Raw genomic sequence first — 11,658 nt, forward strand, 5'->3', positions numbered from 1 at the left:
AAGTTTAGTTTCTAGCTAGATTTTCATAGAATCATAGAATTTGTAAGGTCTAGACATGAATCTTCTATAGTTTAAAGTGAGTCCTAGTACTCCCTGTGAATTGTTCTTTTTTTTAAAAAAAAAAAAAAAAAGATTTTCCTATACCTTCAGTAAGCCAGAAAAAGCACATGAGAAAACCATGTCAGCTTCACTTGTACACCTGACTTCAAAAAAAAATTTGTCATTGCCTTAATAGTCAGAACATAATAGCTTTAAATCCAATTCATTTGGAAAACTTTTATTTGCATAATACAGCTATTGTAATTAGAATTACTTAATCCCATTAATGTCTTGGGATGATCCCATTAATAAATCGGGACCTTGAGCAGAGCTACTATGGGTTGAGCTATTTCTGTGGAAGTGTCATAGTAGTTTGTAGGGCCCTTGAAAACGCTCCAATTGAAAACATAAACTATTTCTAGATATCTTTTATAGAGAATACTACAACATGGGGAGGGTGGGAGGGTGTGGACGGAAGGAGGGAAGGGAAGGGAACCTTATTTAAATATTTGTCATTTAATGAAGGTAACTCTGAGTTGCCTTGAGGTAGAGGAAAGATTTAATTCTACCATTAAGGAACTCTGATAAATGTCATTAAGATTAAAGAGATGTAGTCAAGGTTCTTGAGCCAAAGCAAACTTAATTATGATATCATAACTTGAGTGGAAAATACCAATTGAGGAGCCTAGGTGATTCTATTTTGAGATGAAGATAGCTAAAAGCATGAAATACTTGTAGGCCTTTCAGTGGAGCCCATTCAGTTAGACTTATTTTTGATCTTCTACAAGTGCATGGTGACATGATCTTCCTCTGGACCTGTTTTCATTTTATTTTTTTTGGAAGATATGATGACTCCATAACAGAAATCTATTATTAGGTTGGAGATTACTGCTTAAGGACAGGACAGTCCATAAGATAATGAAAATCTGAAGCCTTCAGAATGAATGATGCGGAAGGAACCTCTGAGGTGAGCCATTATGGAGCAGCTGTTGAGGTTCATGTTAGAACATGATGATAAATCCATGTTAGTCTACACAGTTGTCTTGATAACAGTAAAATTTGCCGAGTATGGGATCAGATACTGTCTGTGATCATTCATATGATATAATGCATAGCATGGCTGGACTTTCTCTTGTTCCAACTGAACTAAACCTCCTCAAGCTGTGCCTTCCTATTGACTAGGGGATTGCATGAAGCTGTGGAAGTTCTCAAAAACAATATGGAAGAAGCGGCCTTCTTTGGGCTGTAGGAGATGGAGTGAAATGAAATTCAGCTCTGAGTATGAGCTGCATTTTTGCCACTTTTCCTTCAGAATGATGGAAGGAATACTACTCTTGTTTATTTTGCAGAAATATATTGATCCCATTTGTGCTACTCAGACTGGAAGTCTAGCATGCTTTACCTTCTCAAAAACTTCTAAAAATACCTGCTCAGACTTTATACTTGGTGGTTTTGGGAAATGTGCATAAGCGAATGTATTTGTAAAATGTGATATTCCGGTTAGTAATTAAATGAGAAGGAACACCTCTCTTCCCCCCCCCTTTTTTTTTTTTTCTTAAAATCTTTTGTTTAAGCCCCTCCTCCTCCTCTAGGTAAGCTGCTTTTTTCCCCCCTCTCACTGGGAAGGAAAGGACTTGTTTCATGCTTTTCTCAGCTTGCACTGACTTCAGATGGGATTGCCACCAGCAGGAAATCTGAGCTTGTTTGGAAACCAGCTTTGGAGAAAAAGCTGTGATATGAATATAATGTCATAGCACAGTGAGGGCTAGCAGCTCCCTGAAGGCCGATGAGCTGGGAGCCAAGGTAACCCTGGTACAGGCCACCCTGTCCTCACCCATGGACACCATCCTGGGCATGGAGTATGGAAGCAGAGCTAGGGCTGGCAGGGAGACTCCAGGGAGTCTGGGTCAGTCAAATCTGCGACCTGACAAACTGAGTGAAATCAATTTATGGGTAGGAAGAGCCAGGAGAATAACTTAAATCATGCATTGTCATGATGCTGTATGCAACAGTTTACAGAATTATGCTTCTCTTTAAAATGTTTAAAAATCCATCCAGTTGATCTCTATCTTGAAGCAGCCATCATCTGCTCCTTAGGTGATCAGTATTATTGCATAAGTATTTTGACCTGTATCTTTTGTGAAGGGACATGACCTCACTCTCCTGTGGTCTCAAGTCATGGATTATTTCCTGCTTTCTTCAACTGGGAACAATTCTTTTTCTCTCTGTATGTTAGTATGAAGTAGATGCCAGGCTGTGACCAATTCTCTTTTGAATGGTTTATGTGGCTATGTAAATCTACTTCCTTTCTTCTTTCTTCTTCTTTTTTTTTTTTTTCCCTGATGTTAAATTAATTCCCAGCACTACAGTTATGGTTTTTTTTTTTTTTTTTTTTTTTTTCCAAATTTACAGAGTAAAATTGTTCACATAAGTCATCAATCTAAGCTGTAGTGGCACAATCATTGCTTAGGATAATTAACTTCCTACTGCTCAGGATGGTTTTGAAGTTTGTGTTATCTTGAATTTCTACACCATCTAGGATTTGCAAAAACCGAACAAGAAAACTTGAGTCTCTCTTACTCTGTTTTCTAGCAGTTCTTGATTTCCATGCAGAAGTGCAATTAGGACAACTTGGTCTTTATTGGCTGAATCAACTTCATTATATTGTTACGCTCTTCTTCTCCCAGAATTGTGTATTTGTCAGATGTGTTTTTATGGCTTCATTGGAATTAGGATATTATTCCACATCTTTGAAGGAAATCCTAACTTTCACATAGCTTTGTTATTATCAGCACCAGAGCTTACCTATAATTTTACATTTCCATGTTGGAAATGTTGGATTCTAAAGAAATCTCAGTGCTACGGAAATGGAGTTCAACATTGTACATTTGTCTTTCTATAAAAGTAATTCTGCTTGGGAACTAAAAAAAAAAAAGGCTTTTCTTTGTTAATGGAAGATGCATGAGCAGAAATTCACAGAGAGTGATCTCTAAAATCTCTTCAGGCAAGCATCCTGTGGGAGTTACTTAAATCCTTTCATGACATAAAATTGTTGCTAGTTTCTGTTGTACTAGGAAACTCTAAGAAGATAAACTGTTGAAACTTTGATATTCATTGCTACTGTATCAGATTTCAGAGACTTTCATGAAATGTTAAGTCAGGGTATCTGGCAACTCAAAAGTACTCTGGTCTATTGTTGAAGTACAGATACCACAAGCTCAAAAGCTTTTTGCGCAGTACATCTGCTTTTGACTACTCAGAATCATAGAATCACCGAGATTGGAAAAGAATTCTATCATCCAATCCAGCCATTTGTCTACCACCATTATTTCCCCATTAAACTATGTCCCTTTGTATAACATCTAAACGTTTCTTGAACACCCCTAGGGATGGTGACTCAACTGCTTCCCTGGGCAGAGGTTTTAAGGGGAAGTATTTTCAAAATTTTAAACAATTTGCAATTGTATTCACTTACAAAAATTAGGGGAAAAAAGGAAAGTTTTAAAATGTTTTTTTAGGAAATTATGCTTCAAAATAACACAGTATTTTTGTTCATGAAAGTATTTAAAAAGAAAACTGGAGAGGCATAGAGAGACAAAATGATTATTTAAAATTCTTACAGCCACTGGATTTTCTTTTTTTTCGAGGGGGGGGGTGGAAAAACTGTCTTTGTCAGCCTTGTTTTTTGATACAGCCTTCTCTCTTCATGACTACATGTTACAAAATATAAGAAATAGTTTTGTCATTGATTTCTCACTGTCATCTGCACTTTGTTTTATCTAACATACTTTAATAACAGGAAAAAATAAATGCAGATAAATCTTCAGTTTTTGAACTTGCGTTGGTTTGGTCATTTGGCCTTCAAAGATAATCACTCATGAATTGATAAAAAAAAAAAAAAAAAAAAGGAAAGAAAACCCTATCATTGCCCTAAGTTCTTACTATTACTGAATTCTTCCGTTTGGTTGAGTATTATTTCCCTTTACTTATGTTGTTCTATGGATAGTATTATCAGTTGTGTTCTGCTATAATTAATTTGTATCTGGAAGCCAACAAAAAAAGATATGTGTTGATAAGACTATTTTTTTTTTTTTATAGAACGCAAAACATAATGGATGAGTAGATAGTGCTAATATATTTAAACACTGAATCCACAGCCTTTGTCTGGGACAAAAGAAGGCAATTCTGTGCTAGTGTTTGGTTCATCTTTGTCATTCAAGCAAAATTTATCTGGCTCATTTGAGTTTACGTGTCTACAATCTGACATAAAATGCAAGAAGTACTGCACTTCTAAATTGGTTGTTGATTACTAAGCTGGATGATAGTTGCAAATATGACCTGACAAATCCATCTTAGACATGAAAATTAATTCAAGTAATAGCATCCATTATGAAAGCAATCTCCAAATGCAGACATCTTGCTGCTCTTGATGATTGACTGAGTTCCATTAATAGATGTTTCTTATCTCTCTGGTACTAATGTTGAATATGTTCACTCATTGGAGTTTCTCTGTCATAAAATCAAGTAAAAATATGTCAGACCAAGACACAGCATAATAGTCTGTCTAGAATCGCTGGTGTTCACTGCCAGATGAACAGTGCAATTATTTTCCAAAACATGATTTGCTAAACTGAAGTTAGAAATGGTTTCTTGTGCTTTACTTTACATGGAGAGCACAATACTCTTTAACTTCCGTAGTTAGTGGATAATATTATAAAAGTACTGAGAGAATTGTGAAAAATGCAATATTAATTAACTTTCACAATGTATTTAAGAGTAGTATGAAGTTTTGGAAACTGAAAAATTTAGTAGTAATTTCTTCTCAGAAGATCGTCACAAGATGTTAAATGTACTGTTGTCTTGGACAAAGTGCTGGAAAACTTGGTCTTAGTTAAGATTTTAATAACACAAACTATGTAATCAATGAATTTATCACCAAATATTTCACAGAATATTTGGGATACTTACCCAGTAAATACAAAATATTGCTCTTTGTAGCAGCAGTACGGCATTGTAGCTGTACATCTCCTATTTCTAACCTAGTTCTTAAATTTCTGCCATGGTGTCAAGAAGACATACTAACCTACGTATCATGGCGGTTTTGTCTGAGACAAGGATTCCCATTATAGATGTATCAATGAAAGGGCTGCTGCTTGAATTCTCAAGCCCATACTCCTTTCCCTTCCAGATTCAGTGGTACAGTGCTAAATGTTCTGGGTTTTTATTTATGTATTTAAAAACTTTTCACTTTATTCATTATTTGATGTAAATTATTAAAAAAAAAAATTAAAGAAAAATAGCATGAGGCAGAAGCTGAGCATACACCTTAATATGCATAACAGTGTATCTTTTTAAGAACATGCTATGATAGGTAGTTATTTGAACCTGTACATCTAGTTGGTAGGAAACTCTCTACGCTTTTGAAGACTGCTGACTTTGTTGTTACAACTCATTGCTTATAATTAGTGTTATAATACACTCTCAGCAACCAACCAATGTAAAGAGTTTCCAATCAGTGTTTCAATATATTAAATGTTTACTTGCTGCAGTGACACTTATAAATGAAGATGAGCTTCTAAACTTAATCACAAGTTGTTGAAAGAAAGCATTACAGTAACTGAATCCTCCAGGAGCTTTATTGGTGATACATGGGAGCACAGACAGGTTCTTGTTAAGATCAAAGAAATTCTCTAAAGTTATCACTGAGTTGACAAGCTTCCTCTCAATCTCTTCTCCAAGTGAAGCATTAATTTTAAACCATAGCAGAGGAGGTATGACCATTCCCTAGCCTATTCTTTTCCTGGGATGTCAGGGTTATTTTAAAATTTGGTCAATGATTTTCTAGTGAAAGAGAAATTGAGAGCTCTAGATGACGTGATGCCATCACAAGGCAGTCCATTCTTCCCAGAGGCTGCCCCTGCACTTGCCATCCACAGTAATATGCTACAAACTTGCAAGCATTAACTTTCTCTGGTACTTATGGTCACTTGAGTGTCCTTACCTACAAACAGTATCTACTAAATGGAAAAATCAAAAAATTCTTCCCTGTGTTTCTACAGGCAAATGACTTCAGTCTTGGGAGAAGTTATTGTCTGATGTCCTGTGTACAGTTCAGATGGCTTCAGTGCTACCAGCATAGGCTGGTGGCTTTCTTGCCTCTTCTCCATACATCTGCAGGCTAAAGCAGTCTCACAACTAAAGAGAAATGCAGGGACGTATGTTAGATTGTAGACACTAAAGTATGGTAAAGATCTTGTACTATTTTTCTATAGGGTAGAATGTTTAGGTATAAAAAGGCAAGGGGTTTCTGGGGAAGTCTGAGAATGTGAAGCTCAGCCAGAAAAGGCTGAGGGAAGAAAAGAACTCTGAGCATAGCGTCAGAGCCTAAGATATTGCACAGACAGTGCTGTAGATGGCATTTCCTCCCTTTTCCTTGGAGGGTATCAACCATTTTGAAAGGTCATTTTACCTTTTTAGCCTCTTGAGAGCTGCCAGCAAGCATACGTTTTTCCAGAGGAGCCCCGATTTCTAAGGACAACATACTGCTGAAAGAGACCTTTGGTCTAAATGGGCTATGAACATTTGCTTCCATAACTGGATACACATCATTATTCAGCTCTTAGCTAAGAAAAATAGGGAATGGTTAGATGTTTGGGGGATGGGAAGGGAAGGAGGAAGGGGGAGAAAAGAGATTTGTGAAACAACTGAGAAAATTCATAGACAGAGAAAGAATTATCCTAACGTAAGACTTGCAACTTGAATGGTGATAATTTCTTCCTCATTGTTATTGCTTTTTCATCTAGTCTGTCTCTTTTTTTTTTTTTAACATTTCAGTCCTTCAAAATGTGATCTGTAAATAAAACCAAATAAATGAGAATTCTTAAAATGTCATTATTAGACATTGATGCTTAATTAAAATCTGCTAATAAGAGACAGATTAACTGTGCCCTGTGCCTTCCTAGAAACAAGTGGAAAGATATTACCTAAAAAATACAAGTGTGGATCTTATTTCAACTAGCTTAAAGCTTTGAATGATTTAATTACAGTGAGGAGTGTCAGTGCTTTCCCCCCCCCAGAATTCCCTGTTTTTATATGACATTTAGCACTAGAGATGTTGGGCCACATCTTAACTTTGAATTATAAAATATATGAATTCAGATCTGAAAATAATGCCTTCTATTTTATTGGTCTATAAGGATCAAAGGTGGATGTTGGTGTAGTATGGCAGTAGGGGTTGAACCTTCCCCCAGTATTCCATTACATGGTGTTGCTATGTGACAGATGGCAGCAGAGGGGCATTCTGCCAAAACGGCATCTGACTTGGAAGTGTGGATGACACAAAAGTGTATCACTGAATTCCTTTGTGAGTTAGAAATGGCACCCTCAGATACTCATTGATGCTTGCTGAACCTTTATGGGGACCTATCAGTGGATGTGTGCCCAATGAGCTGGTGGGTGCTGCATTTAAACAGTGGTGTCAACAAAGTAAGAGATCATTTGGAATGATTTAAAATAGACTGTGAGTAAAATATTTTCCTGGCGATGATGTCTTCAAAGCGCCTCTGAAACAGTGGGTCACCTCCACTGGTGCAGGTATTTACAAGTGTGGCATTCAGACTCTTGTCTGAAAAATACATAGCTGATGGTAGTGAATATGCTCCACCATCACAGTGTTTTGTAACTGAAAATTTGCTTTGTCAAATAGTGTTACTGTGCTCTTTGTATCGTTTTTTCTATGGAAATAAATAGGAGGCATTACTTTCAGAGAGGCCTGCATTCTCTCCCTTTGGCAAATGTTTAATAAGAGTTTAGGCATCAAGAAAGTATATATAGTAAAGTCCAGGACTCCTTGAATACTTCCTTTAGAAGTATATTCACTTCTATGCAAGAATAAATATGAGTGTTTTGGATAAAACTGATAATGTGGTGAGAGCAACAGGGGAGAAAATTGAGTACAATGGCTGTTGATCTTGAAGATGGTATTTTCTGATCTTTTCACTTATTTATTTATTTTTACCCATAAGAAGATGAGCTTGAAAGAAGTTTGCAGATTCAAGCTACACATTTCAGAGTACGTATTACTGACACTGTAGTGCTATGCTTAGACAGGCAGAATCAGATTGCAGCACTCTGCTCCAAATTATCTTTTCTCTGGTAGATGATGATAGAAGGAAAGCAATGTAAAAACAAGCTGTTAGCAAACAAAACGCAGTAAATATCCATAGGGATGACAGGAATAACTTTATGAAATGATTAGCAGACTTATGGACTGATATGAGTTAAGATGCTGAGAAGAAACTCAAGGTTTTATTCAAGACGCTGGCTCTTAACTGAGGATTAATTTTAACCCCTATATAACCAACTTTTTCTGGAGATTTGAGCCCTATTCTGCAAGGAGTTCATCTCCTTGAGTGAGGGTGAGAAAGATGTGAGGTCAGAAAAAAAAGTAGACTTGCTTCTACCTGGAAATAATTTTTTGGGCCAATTGTTAAGACACAGCCTCTTTACCCAGCTATTACTTATGTATGTCTGAAAAAACAACAGCGTCAAAGGCACACCCAATGCAGTGCTACTGATATACAACCCCAACTGTCAGGTGCAGCTTGATAGTCATGAAATATGTCAGTATTTATATTTTTTGAAGCTTTGTGCCTACTTCATATGATGTGTTCTATATTTCTTAGTTGTTGGTATAGTTAGTAAAATAAATTGAGCAGCTCTGAATCCATGTCTGTAGAGTTTTAGGAACATACAACAGGACCTTTAAAGTATCTATTTTCAAAGCAAGAGAAATAGAATATAACTTCTGGAATGACTGCACGATGTGGTGCAAGCTTTATAAAAAAAGTGCATTGTCAGAGACTAAGCTTGACCAGACCAAAGACAAAAGTTACTTTAAAACATTACTGAAAGAAGAACTTGTGTTGACTTCTAGAAATATTTGCAGTGAAATTGAGCCAGAGCCACATTGAGGAGCAGATGTGATCTCCAGGTAGCAAAGACTAACAATATGTTAAAATATTGTCTGTGATCTACTGAAGCAATAAGAAAAATCTGACTAAGTAGCTTATTTTAAGTAAGCAACATCTCTGACTTAGTAGGCTCTAATATTGGATCTGCTGTTAGTTTTTGAATTGCACTTAGCACAAAGAATTTGTAAAGAAAATACGTGTGAAAGTTTCTAACATGATTTCCACAACTAGACTTCACTGAATGAGTAACTGTGGGTGGTAAAGGTATATGCAAAGCAATTTAAGCATTTAGTAGAAAATACTCAGAAAATGTCCAACTTTGATCTGCATCAGAGTAGATATTGGCAGCTGGCAGCTCCAAGCAGAGCCTACTAAGTAGAAGAATATGGATTCCCAAGCTAGACCTTAGAAACTGATATCTTGTTTATGTTTAATCAAGAGGCTTCTGCAGCTGCTTGACTGTGCCTTCACCTATTCTAGTGAATGAAAGTCCTAAATTCAGAATGGTAAAGCAGGAGACGCACAGACCCACTGGTCAAAAGAGAAGGGGCATGCTATTTTTCAGAGAGAATGACTAGGTGGGTGTGCAAGCAATCTGCTCCCAAAGTCCATTGCGCTGGTGGCCTTTTGCATATGCAGCTGCCAGCTGAAACAGCTGAGCGCTCTTTGAGGTTACATGGGAAACAGAAATATAAGTATTTAAAATCCTGCAGCTTTGGATGGATGAAGCTGTGGGGGGGGAAGACTTTCAGACTTTTTAGCAGTTACACTATTTAATACCTCTGTGTATACCTGTTTGCCACCCTCATGAAAAGTTACATTTTGGATTTCCTTCTTGATGTTGCCTTTTCTTTATGGCCATTTTTCTCCCTCTCATAAGCCAAGATAAATACTTGATCTGTGGGAAAGCAGTTGTTGAAAAACTTGCTGCAATTCACAGAGCTAAGGTTTACTTTCTTTGTGTCTTTCACTCTCTCCCACTCATGCTTTTCCACTCCTGCTATTTCTTTCCTTCCTATGCCTGCCTTGCTCATGCTGGCTTTTGTTGCTCAGTAAACTTAATGAGAAATGGGTTTAAAATTACCTGTAATCTTATGCATACTAATAATGGTGAGCTTTTTCAGTTCCTTCAGAAACAGCAGTTTGTCAGTGTTGGCTGGTAATGGCTGAAAGGCAAATAGATCAGCTTACAGGAAAAAAAAAATTTGAAGAAACATTAATTCTGCAGCTAAAAATGCTTGTATTTTCTTATGCTTATCCTGTTGCCAAAAGCAGCAAGTCTAAACATCAACAAACAGGTATGTCTGACAGAGAAATTATGTTGCGGTCTGAGTAATCTGACATCTCAATATTTTCCCAATGGAGTATTCAATGCCTTTTTACTTGTATCTGTTGATTTATTTTCTGATGTAGAGCTATAATGACTCAATGTTGTTTGCACAATCATTTTCACTTATGTAAACTACAAGGATGGATAATAGAATGGGAGTGAGAGCCCTTTCCCTCTTACCCTAAGCCATGGAATCCAAAATAGCAGCCCTTCTCAGAGGTTTGATGGGGCAGTGCAAAACTCCTTTCTTCCTTCTTCATAAGGTTCATCCAGGCATAATGGCAAAGTATTGCCAAATAACAATCCTGCATTCAGTCAAGGAGTTGTTGGTATTTTGTAGTAAGCCCGTGCAGATGTAAATGGCTATTAAAGTGCAAAGCACAGAATTAAACTGTAGCTGTTCTATGGAAGTGAAGGGTATAACAGAAGGCAACCAAAAACGCTGGCCCAGGGATGCAGGTTTTGCCTATTAGTATGGCATCTCTGCTCTAGTGTGAAAAATGACCTTATGAAATGGTCATTTCTTAGTAGAAATCTGGGCTTTCTGTACCCCTGTTTTTTTTCTTCCTTTTTGACACTGCTTTGAAGCTAGCTACTCTTAAGTAAATGCCCAAATTACTTTATTTGCAGATAAGTTTCAGACATACAGCACAGTTAACGTAGTTAGTAAATTCTACAGTGCAACTGATAAACTATGCTCTAATCACTTTTCCTTTCCTTGATTTCTTATCCTCTAACCATTTTATGCTGAGACACTATGTTATCACCTTGCAATTTCCAGTAACTGTGTTGTTACTGCAGTAGAAAAACTAAATAAAGTAAATAAAGTAGATAAAGTAGTAAATGCTGCAGTAGAAAAAAAAAAACATCAGCTTGTCACTCAACAGTGACAAACGTCTTCACTGGAAAAAGAACATGCTGTTCATATTTCCCCTCGTTATTAGCATACAGTTATTTGTACTCACAGACAAAGTATAGTCCACAAACACCATTTCCTCCTTTCAAGCAAGTAGACATATCTGATTGTTGTTACACCAGACCCATGGTGATATGGGTATGTTTTCTGTTTTACAAAGTAGAAGCATCAAAAGTAAATCACCTTTTGCATGTACAGATTCTAGATTTAGCCCTCTGTCAACTGGAAGCACTCTGCTATACCTAACAGTTAGCTTCAGCATCTTCTGTTGGTTTGAATGGCCCACACTAGCAAACTTCTGAATCAGAGAGGACCAAGTGTAGGGTTAAAAGACAATCTTCCATATATGGACAGTATATGTCTGCAGTAGATGTCATTGCCTGCAATGCCATCTCATTCTG

The sequence above is a fragment of the Tetrao urogallus genome (assembly GCF_951394365.1).
Source record: "Tetrao urogallus genome assembly, chromosome: 2".
Classification (NCBI taxonomy): domain Eukaryota; kingdom Metazoa; phylum Chordata; class Aves; order Galliformes; family Phasianidae; genus Tetrao; species Tetrao urogallus.